Genomic DNA, 24573 nt, shown 5'->3' on the forward strand with positions numbered 1-24573 from the left:
GGACCGTCGTGGTGAAGAGGGAGCTGAGTCGAAAGGCGAGGCTCTCGATTTACCAGTCAATCTACGCACCTATTCTCACCTATGGTCATGAACTTTGGGTAGTGACCGAAAGGACAAGATTGCGGATACAAGCGGCCGAGATGAGTTTCCTCCGCAGGGTGGCTGGACGCTCCCTTAGAGATAGGGTGAGGAGTTCGGTCACCCGGGAGGAGCTCGGAGTCGAGCTGCTGCTCCTTCACATTGAGAGGAGTCAGCTGAGGTGGCTTGGACATCTGTACCGGATCCTCCTGGACGCCTCCCTAGGGAGGTGTTCCAGGCATGTCCCACCTCCCTAGGGAGGTGTTCCAGGCATGTCCCACCGGGAGGAGACCCCGGGGAAGACCCAGGACACGCTGGAGAGACTATGTCTCTCGGCTGGCCTGGGAACGCCTCGGACTCCCCTCGGAAGAGCTGGAGGAAGTGTCTGGGGTGAAGGAAGTCTGGGCATCCCTGCTGAGGCTGCTGCCCCCGCGACCCGGGAACGGATTAGCGGCGGACGATGGATGGATGGATGGATGGATGGATGGATGCTCCCCGGGCGCCAGAATAAAGGCAGCCCACTGCTACTAGTCTAACTAGTGATGGGTTAAAAGGCAGAGGATAAATTTCAGTGTTTTTCCATGTATACTGACGAATAAAGTGATTATTATTATTAAATGAAACATTTTGGAACACGGGGAGCCACAAAAAAAAGTGTAAATCAATAAACTAAATAACTAATTTTCTAAGGTCTCTATGCAGAAATTAATTATAACTGTTGTACTTTTCTGTATACACTACAAACTTTTTTTACCCTCAAGAGACAACAAAAGACTAAAGCAAACCCCTAAATTAGCCATTTTGCAATTTTTGCACTTTGATCAATGTTGTCATCTCTCCAAATACAGGGAAATTAAATAAATGAGTTGCAGAAATATTCAGATGGTTGCTTTTCTGAAAGTTGGCAACAAGATATCACTAAAACCCACAGCCAGAGGCTGAATGCTAATCTGGAAAATCTACCAGGGATAAATTTCCACCGTAATTTTACATTTCTGTGTGGACACCTGCCAGATGACTAAACTTCAAGAACACAAGTTGTTTTTCAGGTCAAATAAGTCACATTGTCAGATGCAACCACGGAAACACACATGAAAGCAGCTATAACATACTGTCAATAAAAAGTTATGCTCAGAGGGTATTCTTATTTCCAGCTAAAAGAGAATGAGGAATATTCATATTTCCCCTTGTTATACAACGCATGCTGGCACATGCAAAGAAATATTTCGACCCCCTCTTAGATAATTTGCATACAATATGATCATAAAACCAGTGAATGTAGACCTCTGCAGAGTTGTGGCACAGCATTCAGCTTTGACACTGCTGCTAATAAGGCAGCAGAGTTGTTAGAGCTGAAGGACCCAGAGAGGTTTATTATCCCTCTCTTCCCTGGATCTTACAGATGGACTGCATGCCCTTGTCTTGAATGTGCGGTGGACATTGCCAAGGCTAGTTCTGGTATTTAGAGGGCCACTGTATCAGCCCACATATCAGCTACGTCTGTTCATAACGATGTGAAGAGCAAGGTGCCGTACAGGAAGTGTTGAGCTACGGATCTATGGATTTCATAATTAGGGCCTAAAAGAAGTGCAATCTTTTATTTAACCAACCGACCAAACAATTACCTTTTGACTCTTTTACACACACTGAAATTGAACCTCTGCAGGGACAATACACAAGGACGGAAGACGTAAAACTGCAGTTTTACAGTAATCATGACGCTTGCAGGCCAGCTCTTATTTTGGATAAAACATTTATATCTAGGATGAGATGTTTTACATAATAAAATGATTAAACTGTGATTTTTGTTGGACTTAAAACCAAAAAACTGCTCGTGTGACTACATTCCCATTTTGCCAAATTCCTGAGATGTCAACTTTGAGAGTGAGCAGATTCTTGCAAGGCAAATTCACTGTGTTTGATCCTTGTTACACGGTTATTACAGCCTTGTTTTCAGGTTATACCCTTGAAAGAACAACAATGTTATGAAAGCTGTGAGGTCCTGGACAATTGAACCACTGAAGACATTTTTAAAGTACTTTAACAGAAACACTTTCCACTAAATGTGTAAATGTAATAATTTTTTTTATCAATCTTTCCCTGTTTTTTACATAATATCAAATTTGATTTAGTTTTTATCTGAAGCGACTTACAAAAAGAGAACTTGCTTGACAGAATGTAACTGTTCGAGGTTAGAAAACATGCGCAATTGTTTAGCCCTCCTTTAAGCTTCTTTTTCTGGATTTGTGTTATTTGAACACAATTATGATAAACTGGATTAAATGGATTATAAATGGAGATAAGAAATCGCCTTGATTTGGAATTCGATAACAGTTGGATTATATTTAATTTGATTGCATTTAAGCCCCGAAGCTTTACATTTTTAACTCTATGCCTCCTCGAACGGTGATTTAAAAGGAATAATGTAACACTTACACTTAAACAGTAACCCAAACTCCTATGCAACAATTAAAAACTAGTTTTTCAAGAAGTTGTTTGAATTATATGCAAGCATACTTTTAAAATTTTAAAAATCGTCACCACCCTGCTCTTCAATGGTCACGATGTGATGGAAATGTGGCCGTAAAGTGTTTTAAAAGAAAAGGTGCTGCATGTCTCTGAGCTTGTTCCATAAATTGCATCTGGATTAAATGTGTGTAACTTTAGCAGGGCTTTGCATTAGAGGCAGTATTGCAAGGGTTTCAATAAAAATGACAATGTAAGCAATGAATAAAGTGTATTTGATCCTTGCAGAGTCAGCTGAAACTGCTTGGGATCATTAGACTGATTATTTTGAGAATATTAAATTATCTCAAGGTTGTTTTGTTCCCTCCTTAATTTAATAGTAAAACATTATGTTACTTGTAAGACCGGATCATTTCTCGCTCTGTGCTGTCTTGGCCATCAATTGCCATGACTGTCTGTTTAATTTTCTTCGCATGGCACCGCAAGGATAAAGTCTTGTTTATGGGCCAACAGCCCTGTGGTCTCACAATACGACACCCCGCCACGGCAGCCCCTCGGTGGTTCACCGTTAATTTAAGGACTGATAGCACAAATACAAAGCAATACTAACATGACAACGGCGAGACAGAGAGTGAAACTTTACCCGGTCAGAGGATACAGCTTTTAATTTGAGTCCTCAGCAGATCTGCGCCACCCTTCATTAACCTGCCCCGGCCTGCTCGTTAATTTACATTTCTGCTCTAATTGGGCAAGTGTGTGTGTGTGTGTCTCTCTGTATGTGTAATGGATACTGCATTCTTGCACTGTCAATGTGGATTAACAGAGGTGACATCAGCAAGAGTCGTGCACTCACTGGTACACGGCTGGGTTGTTGCACCACGAGGATGAGCACGCTTACGGGAGGCTCCAGTCTGGTCACTGGCAATGCTGCAGGGCTTATCGCTACAACACAAGCTGCTCTCGCTCTAAATTTAGGAAAGCTCTCATTAAATGAGCAACATTTGCTCCTCACCGGTCATTAAGGACGAGCTTCCACACAGTGGCTAGATTTCTCTTGATACTTAGTTTTCAGGTGGTCCGAATAGTCTCAATTTGGCTTCTCGGATTTTTGCTAATTTGTAATGATACTTTTGTAGCTCTGGACTTTTTTTTTTCTTCTTTTTTGCCTTATATATATGGATATTAACATAACTGTATTTCATGCAGTTGTCACCGTCAGAAATTCAATTAAATTTTAAAAGTCAGGAGCGTTTGGTGGCAGATTACACTTGTCATCTGTCATCTTTTCTTAAATGAGATATTAAAAGTCTGCACTTTAAGAGCGGCACTTCCACGATACAGCCCACTCATTCCAAATGACTGCAATCAATACAAAGCCAATAAAATCACAATAAAAGTAATAATTAACCTCCTAAGACCTGGCGTATACATATGTGGACGTGACACATTTTATTGTCTATGTCTCTATTTAATTTCTTAACGGGTCCAAAGCAACAAGAAAAAAAAAATTGCACCAGCTCTTAGGAGGTTAAGGCGTTTTAGAAAAGAATTATGGAGCTATGCTATTTGGTTGTGAAAAATGCACCTCTAGAGCTTCTATATTTCACGTGGGTGTGACTGGCCTTACAAACTGTTGCATCTGCACAAAGACTGACCATTTCCAACACTTTTGCAGTAAAAAGTCTCATATTCAAAGCCTTTTCATGGTTTGCATTTTAGTAAAAGCTGTTGATTCGTCCACATTTTTAAGCCCCCATATGTCCTGCGGCGCTGCTCTGCTGAGCCGCTAATTCCTTAAACAGTAGTTTTATTTCCCAAACCTAAAATGGATTTATTAAGCACTAGGTGTGTCACCAGCTTCACTGACAGGTCTGCTCACCGGTGGTGGATCTAGCTGATGGAAAAGGCTTTCAACCTTCATTACAAGCACTACACAAGCACTCTCGCTGCTCCAAACTTAACTCCACTAAGACATTACAAGTGGCTGATATATAGCAGACTGCACTGGTAATTATACAACGCTTCCAAGCAGTTTGGATATTTAGATTAATATCCATAACAATCATAGCCATAAACCATCAAAGATTTGATTTCACCGAGTCTGCAGACCATGCCAAAAAAGGTTTTTGGAGCAATTGAATCCTGATGGTGAAGTGGATAAAAGGCAAAATAATTTACCAACTGAAATAGACAGTTTTACTGGACACCTACAAGAGTTTTATGTTGTTTCTGATTTTGTTTTTGTCTGAGTTTTTCTAATATCCTTTTATTTATGAGTGTGTCATTAACAGAACAGCAGCAGCCAATGTAATAGTCATGGATGGCTGTCCTCGGACTGCTAAAGGACATTTTAACGCAACTTAAATCAGTTTGGTTTTTCTGATGGCAAGGGTCAGCATTAATTATTCATTTGTGTCTATGCAGTTTTAGAAATAGAACTACAGCGTTTTCTAGCTTATAAGCTGTTGAAGTCATATACAAGTCAATGACCTGTGGGGTCATTCATCTTTCGTCCATCGTCATTTGTTGACCTGGTTTTGGTCACATGAATAAAAATGTAAATGACTGTGAAACACCTGGGTGGGAGATCCAAGGCTGCAGTGTAGGTGAAAGCTAAGGCCACGTTTACACATAGCCGGGTATTTACAAAAACGGATATTTCCCCCTCTACGTTTTGAAAAATTCCATCGTTTACACAAGATCGTTTTCAAAATCTCTTCGTTTACACGAACCCGCATAAATATGCTGTTAAGGTGCTATGAGCATCAAAACCTGCAGGGGGCAGTGTAACGAGAAAATAAAGTCATGCTAGCCAATCAGAGTCCTGGAAAAAAACGTCAACAAATGACACGTGTGAAGCCTGAATAATATGGTTCCGCGTTAAATCGACGGCGTAGCCTACGTACGGTGCGCGTCGCCGCGTACCCTACGCCGTAGGCTCTGCGTTGGTGTAACGCAGAACCATAAATCAGCCTGGACTGCCAGTTACTTCCAAGACGGAACGAGAGTCTTTCGTTTGGAGTGACAGAGAAGTGGAGTTACTTTTAAGTGTGACTTTAGAATATAAAACAGGTAAAATACAAGAAAATATTGACGGCGGCCAAACAAATTGTAAACACAGGTCGCACAAATGATGCTGGTGACGTTTCTGTTGCATGTGACGTTCTGAAGCCTAAATCTCTGTTTTCCTCTGTTTAGACGCAAACGTGAAAACTGAGTTTTTGAAAATCTCCACTTTGGCCGGAGTTTTCAGAAATGATCGTTTTTGGTGACTTTGAGCTTTGTTTTCATGTAAACGAACGGCCAAAACGCATGAAAACGCCACAGTTTTTGCTCTGTGTAAACGGGGCCTGAGTCTTCCTCTCTATTTAATGTTGTGTTTTCTTGTCTGACATAGCTGGGTTCTTTTGCACCTCTTTCGGACCATCTGTCTCCACTGTCCAAAGGTGTGGCTGCAGGTGGAGGGCTGAGTCTTGATGTGATGAGCTGGCTCTCTTGCATTGTGCCATGTGTTTGTGGAGTTGTAGTTAAGTGTCATGAATCTAAGACTCCATGCTCTCCTCACTGCACTGGACTGATTATGCAATGCCACACAGTTTTCTTGGCTGGATATGTGCAGATGTTGTAGGTTTCTGTGTTAAGGTTTCAGATAAACACCATCGTTGCGATGTCTGTCCTTCTAGATACCAGAGCCCAAGAATAAAAACTTGTTGTATCGCGATTATGTAATTAGAACGATGTTAAAACGTGAAAATCGTAAAATCGATTTTTCACTTTTTTTTTTATTTTATTTTTATTTTTATTTTTTTTTTTTACCTTATCTGCACACATATTAATGATTGATACCATATTAATGATCGATGGAAATACCTCTCAATACCTGCCACAAGTGCCCCATGGGAGAGGCTCTTTAGTGTAGGAGGGGGCGTTGTAACATGCCACCGGGCATCCCTCAAGCCAGATACGGTAGACCGGCTCGTGTTCCTTGCAAAAAACTTGCAAATGTGAATAGCAAATGTAATGACTGACATTACACACCTCTACCTCCTTCATGGGTTGTATTATTATTTAGCATGCAAAGACCCAGTTTAGTTTAATTCGAAAATGTCTTGTTTTATTTAATTGGAAATATAACTTACTGTATGTTTGCAAGTGCTGATTTTTACTGATTTTTTTTTTTCAGAGATAAAACTTTATATTTCATTATATTTTTTAAAACTTTTTTTCAACTTATTTTACAGAGTTTTGCACTTTATTCATTAATTTTTTGTTTAATAAGAGCAAAGTTTGCACTTAAAGCCCAATGGGGCAAATGTTCAATAAAAAAACTGCATATTTGAAATCATTTCTTGCCTTTTGTCAATTCACAAAATAATCGTAATCGAAAATCGGATTTTGAGAGAAAATAATCGAGATTTTATTTTTGAAAATTGAAATCGAACAGCCCTACCACCAAGATAATGTTTTCAGAGAAAGCCTCGACTTACAAGAGGTAAAAGCCTTCACTGAAAACATCAACTTGGTGGACAACAACCTGCCATTATCAGACTGTACAGAACGATATGGACAAACATGGTGCTCACCACACACAGACATAGAAGTTTTCGAGAGAGGGATGACTTTAAATTTACTCTATTGTGGTGCTTGATCAGAATTTATAGGAATCAAAATTGCATGATATGTGACCTTTTAATCTAGCCAATTATACCTTCTGCCTGAAGCTAACCAGATAAAGCTAAGGCTACTTGATTGCATTAAGATTACTTATGAATTTAATCTGAAATATTATATCTGGGGGCAGCACGGTGGCTTGGTGGTTAGCACTGTTGCCTCACAGCAAGAAGGTTCCCGGTTCGACTCCCTGGACCGGCAGAGGGCTTTCTGTGTGGAGTTTGCATGTTCTCCCAGTGCTTGCGTGGGTTCCCTCCGGGTACTCCGGCTTCCTCCCACAGTCCAAAAACATACATACTAGGTTAATTGATGATTCTAAATTGCCCGTAGGAGTGAGTGTGAGTATGTCTGTTTATCTATGTGGTCCTGGAATAGACTGGCAATCTGTCCAGGCTGCACCCCTGCCTCTCGCCTGAAAATTAGCTGGGATAGGCTCCAGCAGACCCCAGTGACCCTGCAAGGGATAAAGCGGGTATAGAAAATTGATGGATGGATGGATGGATGGATATTATATCGGTTGTCAGTATGATGTGGAGTCTGTAGCTCTTGTTTTTGGAATATGACTTGCAACATGCAACTGCAGGGCATTTTCTTTGTGCCACTGATTTGTTTTGGAAAATAGTAAAACATGTAGAAATGCACCGATGGGCCACTGAGTCGTCTATTCTCAGTACAGACTGAACAGAGTGGTGGCTTAATGAACACAGCTTTTAGCGCTGACATGGAGCCTCCGTGTGAAAAGCGCCAGCGCTCACTCCAGTATCAGAGGTGGAAAAGACTGACCAAAGCAATCAAAAACCTGGCCGTTCTTTTATTGTCTCGTAAATGGTAACCTGAAATTGTATTAACAGATGCAATCTCTTGAATGTGTTTGGCAGGGCCTTGCATTATTATTGACTTACATCACTTGGTACAACTTGACAGATGCACAGGAACAGCTTGCCAGATAAATTGCTTACTATGAAAGTGAGGGAAATATTGTATGCCAATGTTTTTTTTTAATTATTCATGTACTGTAGCTGAAGTCACTGTTGTCAATGAATTGATTTGTCCCTTTTTTCATAATTCAGTTGTTATATGCTGCATTGCAAAAAAGGCCAAACCCTGTTGACCACATGCAAACAGCGCATAAAGTCCACGTTGCTCAAGTTTACCCTGAAACGAGGACTCACGAGTTGCGACAACAACAAAATAATAAAAGACTACGTGCCTTATTTCAAAAAGATATTGTTGCTACCCCTAATATTACTCTTTATTGGAATCGTTTCACAGATCATATTGATTGGAAAAAAACTTGGATGCCTCCTAGCAAATTTTTAATCACAAATAAGGTTAAGGAGGTCTCCTACAAAATCATACATAAATATGATCCTGCTAACCATTACATGCAGAAATTTAAAAAGGACATTAATACAAATTGTTCCTTCTGTAATTTACATCCAGAAACAGTTGTCCATTTATTTTGGCTTTGCTCTCATTCGAAAAAACTATGGGCAGATATTAGCAAATTTATTATTGACTCCTTTGGTATAGATTTTAATTTATATTGGGAAAATGTTGTTTTTGGTTTCCATTGTTTCTCTAAAAAAGAAGGAAAATGTTACTTTTTGATTAATCTGTTTTTATTTCTTGCCAAATTCCATATTCATAAGAGTAAATTTTCAAAGAAAACCCCTTGTTTTTTTGTTTTCCAGAAAGAAATGGAACTTTACTTGAAATTAATCCTAAAATCAACAAATGAAAAGGCTATTAAAACCGTAGACTTGTATTATATGTTTAATCTTCTTGAATAACAAACATCACCCCTGGCACATGTTCTCTTTTTTATTTGTATACTGTTCGTGTATACTGTTTGTGATAATTCTTTTAAATAAAGTAAAAAAAAAAAAAAAAGTTGCTACGACCCCCATAACATTTCAACTATGAAGGACTTCTTTGCATTTCTGCTGATCCAGCCTCTTGGTTCTTACCCGGTTCTGCTTTTTTTGCCCCTGTAAAGCAAGCCAGGAGTGTGCGAGATCTGTGCACTGATCCCACGTCAGAACTCCCTAATTGGAGAATTTTGGCGAAAAAAAAAGATATGGGCCTGGGAGGAGATGATCCGCTTAGAGGCGCCCCAGCCTTCACATGCTGACCTTATCTCGTTTCTTTCTCATCTTAGGTGATTAGTGAAATCCTCCAGAACCTGTCAGATACTCCAAATCAGCACACTGAGGTGAGTCTGTGTATTTCATTTGTTAACATTTGCACTTGTGTCGTTTGTGTGTGGGCTTGTTGCTAAACCGCACGGCTGCTTGGGTTTAATTTCAAAATGAGATGCTGATGGTGGGAGGAAAACCTCTGATCCTTTGCTGAAGCTGCAAAGTAACAATTTAAAGGTTCTAATTCACAAGTCCTTTATTTGAACTTGAAGATTCATTACATAACATTATTCAGGACAAACTAAACAGAAATGCAGAAGGACAGCAATTCTCCACACTATTCCTGGGTTGCGACTTTGGTTGAAAATAGACAGGACCTGTTTTCCTCCTTCTGGGAAGCTTGATTGGAACCATGTTGTATCCCATGTTGTCATGTTTGATGGAATCCAGGACTCAGAGCAAACAGTTTACAACCAACGACTTTGCAGACTGGCCTTTCTGCCAGATTGTTATTTGCACATCACTATGTTAGTCCAGAAGGGACAAACCTAATCATGGTGTCAGATTGGGGCTGTCTCAGCTGATGTAGTTTTGGGCACCAATGCCAAGAGATTGCTGGTAATGTTTGTCTGGTCTCGGTCTGCAGTTCAAAAAGTGAGCTTTTAAATTTTGTTTAAAAGCCAGTTTAGGTCTTTCATTTACAACACTTTTTACTCCACCATTTAATGGTTCTCAAGGACTGGGTCACCGAGTGGGATAAGGATGAAGCTGGTTGCTGGATGGATTGGGCTATGTGTGATAGCTATATTCATTTGTGAAATCATGGCCTCATTAAGATTAGAGGTGGGTGCAATTCATCGATGCTTCGATGCATCGCGATGCGTCACGTGACGATTTGTAATCGATTATGGTCCAGTAAAAAAAAAAAAAAAAAAATTTAAGTTATCCTATCCAGATTCCAGACTGAATAAGCTGCGGAATCATTTCATTTTCAAGAATGCACATTTCTTATTGTTCACTTGAAATATGGCAGATATGTTTACACTAAATAAATTTGATGGAAGTACATATCTGGTTTACTTGAATTAATGAACTCATTAAATCCAGGGCTTGACCGTTTTCAGTGTTTTCCACCAATAGAGGGCGCTCTCATGCAAGTGCAGCTTTCCCTGGTCAAAGTTAAGTAAGTCAAAGAGCAAATGTTTACATAGTCATAAAATAAATTATTTTGTGTCTTTGAAAAATACATGTCAAATGTTCAAAAAACCTTGTTATTTACTTAATGAGTGTTGTTAGAGGAACTGAGTTAATTGATTGGCTATTTATTTACAAATGTAGCCACAGATGAAGACAAAATCAATCTTGTATGGAAAAAAGCATTAAAAATCACAATAATCGAAGAATCGTGGCACCAATAATCGAATCGACAATCGTTATAATCGAAGAATCGAAGAATCGAAGCTCCAATAATCGAAATCGAATCGAATCGTGAGGTACCCTTGTTTGCACACCCCTAATTAAGATATTTCTCCAATCACAGAACAATTCAAAATCTCTGGTTGAATTTGGAGAGCACGGTGGGCAGCACGGTGGCTTAGTGGTTAGCACTGTTGCCTCACAGCAAGAAGGTTCCCGGTTCGACTCCCAGGCCCAGCAGGGGCCTTTCTGTGTGGAGTTTGCATGTTCTCCCCGTGCTTGCGTGGGTTTCCTCCCAGTACTCCGGTTTCCTCCAACAGTCCAAAAACATGCATGCTAGGTAAATTGATCTTTCTAAATTGCCCGTAGGTGTGAGTGTGAGTGTGTCTGGTTGTTTGTGGGGACTGCGGGTGGAAACTAGCATTTCTGCTAAACTTGGTGTATTTACACTGCTTAATGTAGTGTATATTAATATGCATTGTCCCGTCTAAATAAACTTTGAAACACGTGTTGGTGAAAATCAGATTCATGAGCGTTCACCTCTCCATGCTTCTACATCTGTATTTAAAAGGGAGTCTACATTGTCATGAAACATCTGTACCTTTTTTATTTTCTCTGATTAAACAGCTTGAAACTCATGCAGCGTGTTTTTTTTTTTCTGCTAACAGACTGTGCTCAGCTGTGTTTCCCTACACATCATACGGCATATCTGTCACCTCAAACAGACGCACATCCGTCATTGTCATGTTTTTAAAGCTCTGTTTTCCCATACTGTGTCAAAATCTGTCACAACTGTCTTTTTCGCTTGTCAAAAAAAAAGAAGGTTCTTTTGCTCCGTTCTCTTTTGACAACTCAGTGGCCCATTAGAGTTTACTGTTATTTTCTGCAGAATGTTTAAAATGTCAACACCAGAACAACATCATAACACTTAGGTGGCCCTATGGAAACTATTTAATACCAGAATATAAAAAAAAAGAAGCTCTAAATCTCAGCCATCCTGCGGGAAAGGGTAAAACAAAGAAATAACAACGCTCCAAGTCAAGCCTACAAACAACAAGACACACACATGCAAGGTGAATATTAAATCTGAGGGAGGCTTGTCAGTATTTACATCCTTTTGGTGGAAAGAAAAACAACTTCTGAAGAAATGTTGTCTCCCTACAGTAGTTTTACGTCTGCAGCTCTCTCCGCTGCTGGAGCGGTCCATCCTTCAGCCAGTCGGACGCGGCGCCGCGGCGGAGCGGATCCGGGTTAAATCATCCAGGTTCCCGGGTGGTTTGGGAGCTGGGTCCTCGGGGGTCTGTCCCAGGCTGGACCAGCTTCAGCCTCCGAGATTTTCAGGCAAATCTGTCGGTTTGATCACCAGTAACGGACGATGCGCCGCGGATGCGCTCCGGAGCCGATCTGTGCGCCCGCCGTGGGGTTGCAGCGCCCGTCGCGCAGCATCCGCCGGGCAGATCCGGCTGAAATTCCGCTGGTCGGTCCCCGGGAGTCCCTGCTACCAGTCCAGGCCGGTTCCTGCGGTCCCGGCCGGTCGGAACCGGTGAGATTCCCTGGTTAAAGCCGCGGTGATGCGCGCTGCTCCAGCAGTGCTGCTCCCGGGCGCCCGGCGTGGCTCCGGGGCCAGCGTTCAGCATCCGCCGGGTAGATCCGGCTTAAATAGTGCATAAATGTTATTTATATACAACTCATATTTTATTTTTTTAACAATAAAGTTTCCATTTGTGAAAATTCAGTGTTGTGATAATTTACAGGCTCGGGCTGCTCTGGCGGAGCGAGGTTTATTCTCCTCCCCTGCTACACGTCATTCAGGGAGCCAATCAGCACAGAGCCTCATTATCATACCCCCCCCTTCCCTAAAAATGAGGCGCAGAAAAAGAGGTTAGAAGCGGTAAAACTAGTGACAGGGCCCACAGGCTGGATTTATGATTTATCTAGAAAAAACAAGCTTTAGATTGTTTTTAAGACATTCAAGGCCTGTTTAAAATTTACATTAAATGCCATAATAGGTCACCTTTAATTAGCATGTTATAGGTTTAAGTTCATGACAGTACATTTAGAAAAAGACTGAACAATAGGGGTGTAACGGTACACACAAATCTCGGTTCGGTACGTACCTCGGTTTGGAGGTCACGGTTCGGTTCATTTTCGGTACAGTAAGAAAACAAAATGCAAAATATAAACGTGCTGGTTGTTTATTACACACACACAAAATAACATTGGCTCAGCTTAAAAAAAAAATATCTCCCTGATGTGCAAAATTGAACAGTTGCAACACTGAACAGTTTAAAGTTGTTGCTCAGATTAAATAACATTTATAACCCTGCGTTCACACTGAAAGCGTCAGTGCCTGCAGCGGGGCGGGGGTGGGCGGGGTTTCAAGCTGCGCTGCAGAACTGAAGGGAACAGTGGGAACAGCCTACACATATAGCGTACACATCTTAATTTTCCTATTTCACCATAGATCACACTTTGGGACGCCTTCTTTATATTTTAGCGTTATCTCCGCGTAGATAAGAGTGAGTTTGATGCTCCTTAACAAGTTTGGTCCGCGGATCAACATCAACCCAGCGAGCACTTGCTCCCGGTGGCTGATTTATGGTTCCGCGTCACACTAACGCAGAACCGACGGCGTAGGGTACGCGGCGACGCGCACCGCACCGTGACCCTACGCCGTCGATTTAACGCGGAACCATAATTCAGACGAAGCTGCAGTCTGTCTGCGCTGATACTGACACACCGGGTCGGAGCGGATTTGGTCATGATGTTTAACCTGTGTTTTGTGATTAATAAGCACGGGTTATTGCCGATACTAGCGGCATTAGCCATGACGTCGGCTACGACTGTTGCTTGTTGTTTCTCGGTGTGAGCACAACTACCTATGGGCAGCTGCAGCAGCGCTCTGCTCCACAACGTGCAGTCCTCTACTTAATATGTCCGTGTGGAAACTCGTTCGGTACGCCTCCGTTCCGAACCAAACGCGCCATACCGAACGGTTCAATACAAATACATGTACCGTTACACCCCTACTGAACAAGTATAGCTTGTTTGGAAAGTTGTTTAAAGAGAACATGGATGAATACCTGAGGTTTGCAAAGCTGCAGCTGAAAAACAAGAATTGTGGACCAGTGTCCAGTGTTCTAGTCGAGACTGTGAAAGCACCTCGTCACCCACTGACATGTACGTGGTAGTGAGGGCATGATGTGGTCAGGTTCACACTTTGCAATTACCGAGTTGACCATGAAATCCTCTGTATAAGAAATTATTTTACACTCAAATGTGAGACTTTCTGTTCAGCTTAAGCTGGCTGGAAAGGCTCTTTTTTCTTTAATAGATAAACAAACTTCTAGGTTTTTTTCAAGAAGTCGTGAAAATTTGTTTCCGTGTATCTTTAAATGCGGCAATAATTTTAAAACACGAAGAGATAAAAATATGGATTCAATTCATCTTTATTTATATAGCGCCAAATAATGACTTTTCAAGGCACTTAGACAATACGGTTTGACTTGTTCCAAAGATATCTAGTTCATACAAAGCCAATAAAATAACGATAATAATTCTTGCTTCGATAAGAAAACGAACAGATTTGCATTAAAACCTTTCTACGATGCAATCCCTTGTTCTAAGCAAGCACCAGGCGACTGTGGAAAGGAAAACTCCCTTTAACAGGAAGAAACCTGTGCAGAACCCGACTCAGAAGGGGCAGCCATCTCCCTTGACGGGTTCAGGGTTGAGAGGAGAGGGAAAAGGAGAGAACAACAACTGGTCAGGAACCGCTGGTGGGAAGAAGGACCACAGGTTAATATGTGGGTCAATGACGAATAATGATTTTCGACAGGTCAAGTAAGTTTAAAGTAAGTGATTTCAGAGTTTTTTGTCAAGATGAATTGGCACTAGCCTTAAAAAAGGTCATGTGGTGCAACCATGATTCATATTAAAATGAATTAATTTCCTTGACATCTTTTTTTTTACAAGTTTTCAGTATTATACAAAAATGGTTGTTTTTTTAATGGTCGCGCCACATGATATTTCATAAAATGGACATCATCAGTCAAACTTTGTTAGTATATTATGATGGAAATATAAATACAAATGTGTTGCAATCTTACACACTACAAGACAGTTCGGAAATCATGCCAGATAGGGCAGAAGATTGATTTAAATACATTTAGAGTGATTTCAAAAAAAGTTTTCAAAACAAGAGTCATGGTCGGACGGTCGCACCACATGACATTTTGATGCTTAAAACATCAACAAAATCCCAAATAACTAGTATTTTTTGTCAAATTCAAGTGAGTCCATTTGTGGGACAGGTAGGTCATATATCTGGTATTTTTTTATCCATTTAAACCTTTTTTGAATTGAAAAAAAAATCAGTTTTTCAGAAAATATAGGCGTCACGTCATTGACCCATGTACAACATTGATGTCATTGAAAGAGTTGGAGAACTAGAAGAGGTGCATCATGGAGCTCCCCCAGTAGTCTAGTCCTATAGCAGCATTACTAAGGGATGTTCCAGTTGACTTGAGCCATCCATAGCTATAAGCTTCATCAAAAAAGGAAGGCTTTAACCTTAAAGTTAGAGCGGGTGTCTGCCTTCTGAACACAAACTGGTAGCTGGTTCCAGAGGAGAGGAACCTGATAACGTAAGGTTTTACCTCCCATTATACTTTTAGAAACTCTAGTTTCCTATGATGATGGAGCATATTCTCCAACGCTAAGCCCTGTCCCCAGTACTCGAGTTGTAAAAGAAAATCAGGGGGGATGGTGGATTTTATCATGTGGGGACAGATCATTTGTGCTGATTACAAATAATATAATATATTACAAATAATAGCAGTGACCAAAACACCTGCAGAAATACTGCAGGAATGACATAGCAGCAGTTAAATGCAGCCTTCTGTAAGCTTTAAATATCCACGGGGCTTACATCAAATACATCAAAACACAACAATAAAAAACACTTTTCTGAACTTATCAATATGACTCTGTCCTTCACAGGATAAGTGAGATGGATCACTGCAAAAACATATATATTTGTCTTATTTCTAGTTAAAATATCTCATTTTAGTAAAGAAATTTCATTACACTTAAAACAAGACTCATCACTGGAAAAAAAACAACAATTTTAACCTGTTTCAAGTAGATTTTCACTTAAAATAAGTAGAAAAATCTGCCAGTGGAACAAGATTTTTTTTTGCTTGTAATGAGAAGATAAATCTTGTTCCACTGGCAGATTTTCCTACTTATTTCAAGTGAAAATTTACTTGAATCAGGTGAAAATTGTCAAATAAGTTATTTTTCTGGTGATGACTCTAAATGTTGAAATAGCAGTAAAACCACCTTCATTGATGAAATGACATAAGGGATGGAAAGGGGAGAGTGCAGTTTTACAGGGGGGATGATTTTGACCTTTTTTATTTCAGGGGGGGATGCCATCCCCCCCTCAACTGGAGTACTGCCTGTCCCAAATAAACACTTGCTTCCAACCACATGGTACTTCATGTTTTTCTCGTAGTAGAGAAAACCTTTTGGATCTGCCTACATTAGGGATTATTAAACTTATGCTATGGCATTCTTTTGATATGATTAAAAATCTCAGTCACACACTCATGTTAGTTTGTTGGGCAGAAAAGTAAGTTAGACATTCAAGTTGACGCATCTCTCAACAAAGCAGCAGTTGTTGTTGCTCCTGGCGTTGCCCCTCCGTGCTTCTGTTTGATATCTGTTGTTTGCTTTAGGAAACGCCTGTGAAATCAGCCTAACTGCTCTGGAAACACGACAATATGTGCCAGAATATTCGTGGCTGCTCTGTGCCTTTTGTATTTATCTGCACCAGTAAGACAGAGTCAACAAGAAAAGGTGCCTGGCTCCCATCACACGCCGAAGCAGATGCTGCGTAGGCCTGAATTCAAGAGGGGGGCCTGTGCTTTTCTGCTCTGCTTCACTTCTGAAAAACACCTGTGGTGGAAAGCAGCTCAGGAAATCTGCAAAGCGAGGGGGAAACGCCCAAAGACTATACTAAAATGTGTACAGGGAGCTACTTTTTCCATTGCAGAACTTCTTTTATCTGGATTGTCTCCATGCCCCAATCTATCTCGTCTTTAGTTTTGTCTTCTGAACAAATCATCGGACAAACATCTTCCCCTGCGGGTTTCTTCTGTCAGACCGTTGTCAAACAATAAAATCTTCCCACACTTTTTTTTTGTAGAGACCAGTCTTGCAAGTAGGTGCTGTCAGGTCATTCTGTGTGCAACAACTCTGCTCCAGCAACTAATCATCTCTCCCTATCGCAAAACATTAAATCATCTAATCTGAATAGTTGGCTGACCTTAAAGGTCGCTTAGTCTGAAACTGTACCGTGAGAAATGGAAAGTGTGAAAGAAAAAATGCCAAATGAAATCACAGTAGGTGTGAATGATTCCACCATCAAACCCCTGCAGCCTCCAGTTGTGGATTGTGTATTTTTGTCTGCTAACACTAAATATTAGTCATTTATAAAGTGTAAAAATAATGCCATGAAAATGCACTGCATGCCCGACGTAGCATGATATTAAGTTTGTCATTGCATCATGTGGTTCTGGTTTTGTTCTTGGTCTTTATTTTATACAGAGGTGTCAAGTAACAAAGTACAAATACTCTGTTACCTTACTTAAGTAGAAATTTTGGTTATCTATACTTCACTGGAGTAATTATTTTTCAGACGACTTTTTACTTTTACTCCTTACATTTTCACGCAATTATCTGTACTTTTTACTCCTTACATTTTAAAAACAGCCTCGTTACTCTATTTCATTTCGGCCTTAAAAAAAAAAACTATCCAGTTATATTGCTCCATCCGGATAGAGTGAATTTGGTTGTGGTTGTTTCAGATGTTCTTGTCCAGTTTTGTTCTTACATCCGTTCCCTCAGATTCCTGCAACTAAACTTGGATGTACATTCCAATAAAGGTTAGGATAAATGATAACATGCCTCTGAAGTTTGACTTTTTGCACCATTACAATACTTATAGGCAACTAGTCATCATATCTCCTGCTCTCTGAAACACATGTTAATGCTCTATAGTACACATATATGGTTCTTTAATATATTTGCATTATACTAAGATACATTCATTTTCAATGGCTTTTGTCCTTAATGGCTTTTTTCCCCCTTACATTACTTTTACTTTTATACTTTAAGTAGTTTTGAAACCAGTACTTTTATACTTGAGTAAAAAACTTGAGTTGATACTTCAACTTCTACAGGAGTATTTTTAAACTCTAGTATCTATACTTCTACCTGAGTAATGAATGTGAATACTGAAGACACCTCTGCTCCTATAGTCTGTTTTTTATCTTAGATAGCATAACCATAAATCTTTTTACATCTCGCCCCCTATGTTCATTTTCTTAACACTTATGTTCTATTTCTTTAAAGATTCATCTCGGCTCAGTAGTTCCAGTTCATCCTCGTTCCTTCCTCTTTAAACTTTTGTTTTCTTGTTTTGTTCGCCAGATGAGTTTGATCTTCTGCCCTTTAGCAGAAGCGCTTTTATTTGAGCTTACCCATAAAAGTCCTTGTCCTTTATTTATCTATTCTCCGGCAAGTTTGCATTTCAGTCGTCCTTGACTGTATCTGAGGAAGCCTCCGTAACATTTACAGCGCATTTGATAAAACATATTGTAAATGTGAAAACCCCTGAATTAAAGGTGGCAGCGGCTTTCAGCTTTAAAAGTTTGTACCTAACGACTCATAAGAAAGAAAGACGTTTGAGAGGGAAGGCGATAAAGTAACAAATGATCATATAAATGTAGCGAGTGCTCATATAAATGATAAAATGTCCTGTACCTGCAGCATTTGGTTGTGCCCTCCAGGGAGAGATGCTCCCTGGAAAAAAAAGAGAAAAAAAGTAATAAAAACTTCTAAAGCCATAAAAACTAATTTGAGGAGCACCTAGTAGAGAACTATAAAACTTTAGCTTCATGAAATTTTGTTTTTTGACACTATAATGTTCTGGGATGATTGGACAGTAATTTTTATTGCCAGTTGTACAGGAAACTAGTAGAGATGAAAGTCAGAGGAAAGAGACAGAGATGCACAAGTACGGGGTGGTAGTTCAGTACGGTAGTCAGCTGAGAACCGTGGAAGGGGGAGGAGGCGGCGGAGTCGGAGGAGGATAAAGTGACGACGGGTATGTGACGGCCTGGCAGGTATCCCAATGTTTCCCAGCATTGATCCAAACGAGTCTGAAGGAACCTGCACAAAAAGCCCTGTTGAAAATGCAAACAACGCGAACAGAGGGGGGAATGTGACAAGGGAAAAGAGAGAGTGGAGGATAAAACACTGAGTCTTGAGAGAGAACTGTGTTAAAAGCAAAGCTGAGCTGGGATGCAGGGGGGGATGCCTCGGGGAGAAAAACCTACACATGCTTCCGTTTACTGTTACGACTCCAGCAATAAACACAAACATAACACATCAAAATATTAAGCACTCTAAAAGTGGACTTGTGAAGGGATGGACATTTTTGGTCTACTAATTAACACACTAATAAAAATATTGTGCTTGATCTACTTAAAAAAAAATAGTCAATTTTTTGCATGAGATTATTATGTAGATCAAGAAAGACTAGTCTTTGTATAAAGTACTCAATTTTTTGTATGTGAATAATACATTTTGCAAGTACAGTCAACTTAATTGTGTTAAGTTTACTTTATTTATCAAAATTAGTTGACTTTAATTGCAAACATTAAGTTGACTTTACTTGCAAATGAATTTTGTACATCCTAAAAATTAAGTAGTTTATACAAAGACTAGTCTTTCTTGATCTACATAAAAATCTCATGCGAAAAAGTTGCATAATTTTTTTTAAAGTAGATGTAGCATGTTTCATCTAAACGTTGGTCAATCTGCCCAATATATTAACATTGTTAAAGGAAAAGTAAATAGAACAAGATAATTGCTTGTTGTTTGTGTGTGAATGAAATGATTGCCTGGGATTACATAAAGTAAATACTGCTTGTGAAGGAAAAAATGCACAATGTCTTGTTTTTTGAACAAATGCAGATTAAGTTCAAAACTAGATGTATTCACGTAAAGCAACAAACTTCATTTTTAATTGTTAATATCACAGATTTAAATATGTTATATTTACATGTGCTTAGATTGATTGATCAGTGCAGTGAAGCTACAATTCTTTAATAAAATCACACAAAACAACAAAACCCTGCTGTAAATGTGTGCATCTTCATCGCATTAGTCTGCATATGATATCACGAATACCATAATTTGTGCTTCAGAAAGAATTGTTTCAGCAGTGTTGCAGCTGCTTCTCAAGGAAATAAAACTATTTCCCGTTAAACAGCCACATCTCCACAGGAAAGGTATTATCTGAAGACTTTCATCTTAAACAAAACCTGAGACTCGTCTGTGCTGGAGTTTGGACTTCACAGCTTGGTTTCTGTGTTCCCAGGGGATCGGAATCAACAACATTTCCCCTAGGTAATAATCATCCTTGTAGCACAAGGAGTGACGAGGAAAGACTTTCCAGTCTGGGATTCAACTTTTTGCTTCGAAGCGCGGCTTCATTTTGAGCTTGTCTATTCAGGGACTGTTGTCTATTGGGGGTCCTGAAACTGGTTGAGATGGATTCCTAGTGCAGCAGCCGTGTAACCCCAACCAGATACTGTTCTACCACATCTAGAGGTACAGTCTCGCAGACATATTCTCAAGACACACAAAATGTATGATATATTTTTTACCTATTTTCTGTTGTTAACTCAGGAAGCTTATGGCTTTTGATCATTTTAGTACTGTGAGATACCAGTCCTGTGCCCAGCTAATCTTTGGGCCATGGGGTTTGAGGTGGCTGGATAAAAGAAGGGTGCCAGCAAGAGAAGTTTTTATCAAAAAAAGTTTATTTTTAGTTTTTTTCTCAGGCATAAAAAAAAAAAACAGATGCATAAACTCAGACACTGCCTCCCTCTAGCAAAAGAAAAGACCAAGAGAGTCTGTCAGGTGAGCCACCCTCTTAAATAGCCTAAACCAAATTGGTCCAATTGGGCAACTACCATCTGCAGGGGTTTACTCCCCTCCACAAACATAACAATTTCAAATAACAAGGTAATAAAAAGACAAGACCACAAAACCTTAATCATTTAACAATAATCATAACACTTAAACATAATCCCACATAAATCCCAAACTGAAAAATGACAATAAATTGTTACATTTACAAATCCAATCACCCCTCACCTGTCTGACACATTCACACCTGTCAGCACTCAGCATGAATAAAGGCGTGGTCTCACTGCGGTGCGCGCCTCCGCAATGGGACCCAGCTGCCTGACAGCTGTGTAGCATGCAGGTGAGCATGCAGGTGACATGCAGGTGAGCAAATGCACACCAGTTTTATTGAACAACAAAAAAAAAAAGAATTGTGACTAGTCGGTACCTAGGGGTGTAACGATACACTAATCTCACGATACGATACGATACACGATATTGAGGTCACGATAACGATACGATACAATATTATAGCAGTATTTTTTTAACAACCTTGAATGAGGAACATATGACTGGAAAAAATTGTCTTTTATTTGAAAGACACAAAATACAAAACAATGCTGTGTGTTTGCCCTATTGTTAAGTTTGTAATGCTTTATAACTGTTTAAGTTTTAAAGAGAAAGCCAGGCCAACCATTTTCCACAAACTGAACTAAAAGTAAATGTCAGGTTTGCATTATGCATCTTCAGTTTCATACAAGTACAAATATTTTGCCACAAACTGAATAGTTTCTCTCATGTATGATTTGACTTTTTTCTTTTCCAGAAATTTAACAACTATAAATAAATAAAAGTAAATAAATACATACAATTTTACATCATAAAAAAGATTGATTCATGCTCACCTTATAAGTGTAAGAGGAGATTTATTTTTGTTAAGAAGTTTATTTTGGTAATTCAGGGTTCATTATTTTATAAATCTATTCTTTATATTCTGATGTAAATCAGGGACTATAATGACACTAGTCAGTTTATCTGTAGTGATTAGTCTGTTTTAGATTGGGCGGAGTGATACGCCACAGTACGGCACTAGGTGCTGTGTTGATGTTCTAAAATCCTACACTGTTGAGGGACATTAAAGTACACTGGAGCTCAGCAGAAGTTGTCCCCGTGTTTATCCTACTCACGACCTGAAAAAGGTTTAATTTAATAAGGTAAGGCTTAACTCTACACCAGACTTACATAAGTAAAAGTTCAGAGCTCAAAACGGGACCACAAAATGGGACTTGTTTCTTCTGAGCGGAGTAAGATTTTGACCGCGGTCGCGGTCGGATGCGCGTTTCTAGTCAACACAATAGATTAATATTAATAACCCAATATCGCGATACACTTTGTCACCTCCACGACACGTATTGTGACGTTTTTGTATCGCGAAATTTCGTGGCACGATATATTGTTACACCCCTATCGGTACCACACTACATTGACTGTAACTCAAAACATTACAATAAACCCTCACTTGCAAACCTTGGTCCCTAAGTTCATGAGGGTGAGAAATGTGTATGTTCACTTTCTCACAAGTACAAACCCCATCCCCAGTAGCTTGAAGTTTACTAAAATAATACAAAATACTTAGGCCACTTTGGAAAAATTCCATCAGTGTATTGGGTTATGAGAAAAGGTAAGGGAGGTACACTGTTCAGATGCACTCTGGGAATTTCCTTACAATTGTCATATACTGATAACTTCAATATGCCCCAGTATATTACATGATTTTGAAAAGATCCTTAGGGTTTTTTAAAAGATTCAGGGGCAATTTTGGCCTTTTTCAAAAGCACATGTTCCTTGTCAGTGCTGTTTTATTCCAAAATGAACAAATAGTGTACATTTTGTGGACTATTGCAAAATCTTTGGTGTGTGAGAAGCATAGCCGAGGGTTAAATTGGGCCGGGACATCCGGCACTGGGCTCCGGCCGGTAGGTGCTGCATCATGGAACACATCTTAAGTAATAAACGTTTCTCAGGGTTTTTGTTCCTGAATAATTAAAACAACATTTAGAACAATTAATGAAATGCCTTTATGGTTCTTTTCTTGGGGTGGGATATCCATCACTAGGAACTCTTTCTGCCCACCAGAGCTCTGATTAGAACTCTAATCAATATTTAAGCACACTGCGCTTATTTTGCAAATAAGAAAAAGAAAAGGAAATTTCTCAGATACAGAAACTGAAGTGCTCGTGGGTGAGGTGGAGGCGGGAAAACAAGTTTTGTTTGGTGGCCACAGCAGCAGAGTCGCAGATGAAAGTATAACGCTTAGGGTTGCCACCTTTCAGAAATAGAAATAAGGGACGCCCTGATTTCAGCAGCGCAGGAGCCAAAAAAAAAGCCCCAAAACTTCTAAACTGAATAAAAATGTGTTTATTTTATATGAAAAAACTAAATGCTTTGATTTAAAGTTTAAAGTGCTTTAATAGCATTGAACTTGCATGACTGTAGAGACAGACAACCATACTAGCAACTGAAATATCCTCCTATGCTACGTATGTCCACATCAGCCCAGATGTAATATAGCCTACAGGTGAAGAATATGGTGTAAAAGTTAATTTATTTCAATAATTCAACTAGAATATGGTGTAAAAGTTAACTTATTTCAATAATTCAACTAAAATATGGTGTAAAAGTTAATTTATTTCAATAATTCAACTAGAATATGGTGTAAAAGTTAACTTATTTCAATAATTCAACTAAAATATGGTGTAAAAGTTAATTTATTTCAATAATTCAACTAGAATATGGTGTAAAGGTTAGTTTATTTCAATAATTCAACTAGAATATGTAGTAAAAGTTAATTTATTTCAATAATTCAACTAGAATATGGTGTAAAAGTTAACTTATTTCAATAATTCAACTAGAATATGGTGTAAAAGTTAACTTATTTCAATAATTCAACTAGAATATGGTGTAAAAGTTAATTTATTTCAATAATTCAACTAGAATATGGTGTAAAAGTTAATTTATTTAAATAATTCAACTAGAATATGGTGTAAAAGTTAATGAAAATACGGTACAAATCGTGTCCCGTATTAGTTCAATACGGGACGCAACATTTTTTTCTCAAATAAAGGACAATTCCGTATTTTACGGGACGGGTGGCAACCCTAATAACGCTACAAGTTGCGTGTGCAGTAGCCGAAATAGAAAAACAAGTGGTCAGACCTCAAGGTGGAGGCATAAAAAGACTGGCCTCCCCCCGTCCGTGTGTCCGCAACCAGAGGGGGCAAGAGTACACCAACGCTCACACCACTGCACCAAAAAATGACTGCAAATCTCGGGGAAGAAAGTTTGTGTGACACAGTGTCAAAGGAGGAGGGAGACACTGACTTGGTCGTTGTTGTAAAGCTCAATTGGAACAGTCATGGCTCACACTTACAGTTATTGAATAAGTATGCCCCCCTTTCAGATTTCTTCTGTTTTTCCTTTTCTTTCACATTTGCATGTTTCAGATCAAACTAATTTTAATATGAGAAAAAGAGAACCTGAGGAAAAACAAATTATTATTTGATAATGAATAATGACTGCTGCCAAGGGTGCCACAAATACTCGCTAGGTTTACAGGGCAATTCGATTTTCATGTAGGACCAAAGTGGTTTTGATGGTGTTTTTTTTCTCTTTAATAAATGAGATCATCATTTGTAATCTGAATTTAAAGATCGGTTTGAATATTTTAGAAACACATACCCTTTTCTTATAGCAAAAGACTACATGCTGTAACTTCTTTTTAAATGAACCTTTATGATTTAGCAATGACTTGCATGTC

The 24573-nt window shown here is 39.3% G+C and overlaps 1 protein-coding gene across 1 annotated transcript in view; it reads left to right on the plus strand.

The window, feature by feature from the left end:
* Positions 1-24573, plus strand: part of sgcd (sarcoglycan, delta (dystrophin-associated glycoprotein)) — a 561083-nt gene that overhangs the window by 208722 nt on the left and 327788 nt on the right. Inside the window, exon 2 of the mRNA XM_061740598.1 lies at positions 9377-9430. The gene's annotated coding sequence lies outside the window, so the exon portion shown is untranslated. The remainder of the gene's footprint in view (positions 1-9376; positions 9431-24573) is intronic.

Source organism: Cololabis saira, chromosome 14, assembly GCF_033807715.1.
Source record: "Cololabis saira isolate AMF1-May2022 chromosome 14, fColSai1.1, whole genome shotgun sequence".
Lineage (NCBI taxonomy): Eukaryota > Metazoa > Chordata > Actinopteri > Beloniformes > Belonidae > Cololabis > Cololabis saira.